This window comes from Nothoprocta perdicaria, unplaced genomic scaffold (assembly GCF_003342845.1).
Source record: "Nothoprocta perdicaria isolate Ctin4 unplaced genomic scaffold, notPer1 scaffold_321, whole genome shotgun sequence".
NCBI classification, from domain to species: Eukaryota; Metazoa; Chordata; class Aves; order Tinamiformes; family Tinamidae; genus Nothoprocta; species Nothoprocta perdicaria.
Window position 1 is genome coordinate 568,457 of NW_020455557.1, and position 3,205 is coordinate 571,661.

The following is a 3,205-nucleotide window of genomic DNA, read 5'->3' on the forward strand; positions in this document are numbered from 1 at the left end:
CAGTGACATGGCCGGCTCTCTGGCTTGCTTAGAATGGCCTTCACTCTGCGCAGGCGAGCAGCAGCCCTCCTTTCTTCCTCAGGTGAGACCTCCGGAGGATGCGGCTTGTGCAGTCTGGGCAGTGCATTAAGATGCTGCCATACCTGCATTGGCACCAGAGGACACAATGGAGCTTGCTGTTTAAGCACCCTCCATTGCTCTCAACACGTAGCCCCGGAGAAGCCATCGAGTGCAGGGCCTGTGCGTTCTCCAGCACACGTGGTGTGGTGCGGGCTCAGGACGCACCATGAGCAGCAGTGCCCCAGGCTGGAAACCTGCAGGTATCACCCAGCCAGCTCCCCTGGCCCTTTTGCCCATGAGGGCTGAAGAACTGCAAGGGCAGAACGCCCACAGCCTCTCTGGGGYCCTCTTCTTTGAGGAGGACAGAACCACTCAGACACGCAGACCCACACAAATCAGCTCCTCTGCTTACATGTTTTGCCCTCATCAGGTGTTTGCACGCACGACCTGCAGCTCCATGTGTGATTCCAAGCTGGAGGCACCTGTTCCCGGGTCTTCCACCTTTGCCGACCACTCTTCAGTTGTTTTCAGCAGGCTAGAACACACAAGCCAGGTGAAATTGAGCGAGTTCCACAGGAGAGTCTTCTCCACGTGGTACACCTTGGCAGYCAGATGCAGACCTCCACAGCCGAGGGAGGCTCTGTGGGAGCATAGGCACAGTGGAGTCCCTGGGTTGACATGAAGAGTGAGGGGAGAAGCCCCGGAGCTATAGCACTCCCATGAGTTCCGAGAGGCTCAAAAGCAGGCYCTGGGTGCCCAGGTGGGAACCTCCTCTGAAACAACCACTGCCCAGAATGCCAAAATACCAGGCAGAGGCCTTGTTTCCCCAAGTTCTCCCTTCTTGGCCTCCCTTCCAGCTGGCCCGACGTAGCATGGGCAGAGGAGCCCTTGGTCAAGAGAGCAGGTGCTCTGCAGGAGCATTCCCTGCAAGCAGGAAGGCAGAAGACTTTACAGTCAAGAATCGAAAGGAACAGAGGCCCAAAGGAACAGCAACACTGCTGTCTCACCACTGAGCGTGGGCGTTAACTTTTCCCTCAGTTGACTTTCCACTGTCCTTCACCTCCTTGACTTTGKGGTCTTTTCGAGAGCCTYCGGAGGAAGAGGATCAGAGACACAGTGAATCCTTATCCTTGGAAGAGACCTTCAAGGTCAGCAAGTCCCACCCGGAGGATCATCAAGACGTGCCAAAAGGGCATGTCTAAGGCTTCCTGCTACCGAGGAAAGGAACGTTCTGCAAGTTTGGAGGGCTCACTTGCCCCATGACTTGCTTTGTTTCCTCATCTGCACCTTCTTTTACTTTCGCCTAGTGCATGGTAAAGGYTGTTCCTGAACAGGGACACGTGCAACTGAAGCATTGGATGGAAATCAGAAGGCAGAAGAGRCTTCAGCAAGTGTCTTTGTGAGTGTTTGATCAAGAGGGAGACTCCCTTGAGATGCACTGTGAGGGGAACATGGAGGCGCAAAGAGGCCATCTGCTCTCCCAGGAACCACATTGTAACCAGGGCACCAACCACCTCCTCCTGAGGTGAAAGGGATCTCCTGCACCCATGTGCGCTCCCCACCGTGGTCTCACACCCACAAGTCGCCTCGGACATGACCTTTCCTGTCCCTCTGCTCTCCTTCGTCAGGGACTTCCAGGGGTCCCTTGGAGGGAGATTCCATTTCCGGAAACTCCCAGGCAAATTTCAAGTCAAGTCTGGAAAAGAAAGGAAAACAGGCTCCAGTAGTGGGGTCCATTGGATCCCAGTACCAATGCAGACAATGTGTTCCCCTGGCCTCCATGCTATCCCTGGAGACCATCTCACAACGGCCACCAAGCAAACATACGGTGGCAACACAAAGACACTGTTGGTACCCATGCAAAAAGCTGCACCCTCACTTGCTGGCACCACCAGCTGTCTGGTCTCTGAAACAGAGACAGAGATGGGTGAACCCTCAACTGGGCAAGCAGAAGCTGCCAAGCTCTTGAGAGCCAGCAGCAACATTGGCAGGTGTTTTGCAAAGGCAAGGCATGGGGCAGCTCCTTTTTGTTGCTGCACAGTCAGGCTCACGAGAGGGAAGGCAGCAGGCAGCCCCACACCCCTTGCCCACACGGCCTGTCTGCACCAACTGCCACACCAGGCCCTTTCTGCCCACAGTAACTGCTGTGCCATGCCCTTTCTGAAGCCTCCCCCTCTGGTYRCCCTGCCCCTTGGGGGCAGCTCAGGCTGCCTTCCCCTGCCGACTCTGCCCCCGCTGGGTCTGCACTGCTGGGGGCTGGGGTGCTTTGCTTCCCCTCCTAGAGTGTCTGTGCTTCACTACGCGGCTTTTGGCCACCGATTTAGCTCCTGTCGGAAAGGTCTCATGGCATGGGCCTCCCCTCCAAAGCAGTCACCTACGAGGAATAGAGGAGAAGACAAGGCAGTTCATCARAGGTGGACTCTAACCTCTCCAAGGACCCGGCAGGCAGCACATGCCCTCTGAAAGCCACACAGACAAGAAGCTTCTCCTTCCCCTCACTCCTGGACTCTAAGAGCAGTAGCCTCAAGAGCCAACAGGCAGCTGCACGTTAGCATTTCTTGCCACACAATACAAGGTCCCATACTGATGGCAGGGAGGCACCTTGGGCCCCTAGAACACCTGTGCCACAGAGATCCTCACCTTCATAGCCAATGCACAGAGCAAGGCGCAGGGCAGCCAGGAAACACCAACCCCTCCAGAAGGGCTGGGCAGCAGCAGGCATCACAATGGCCTCCCTGGCTCTTCCCCAGCCTCCTCTTGCGGCTGCCCTCTGGCCTCAGCCCGCACACAGCTGCCAAGCAAACACTCCAAGTGAAAACCTTGAAGGGCAGGCAGGATTCACTCCCTTCCAGAGCAGAGCAAGGAGCAACTCAAGACAGCCCAGAATCTCTCAAAGGGGCTGAGCAGCCTCAGGGCTCCAGGAAGAAGAGCCACCCCCCCAGTCCCTGCTCCACACAAACCACTCTGCTCCAGTGGGAAAGTCCGTGATTCCCTCATCGGGGCACAGCAGAGAGAGCGCGGCCCCGGCTCGGCCTGTCCCTGCCTCTCGCGCAGGGCCCCCCATGACGGGCACTGCCAGTCCCTCAGCTCCCGCGGCTGGCATGGCCCCGCACGCACCACTGCTGCCGTCTCTGTGGCGCAATGG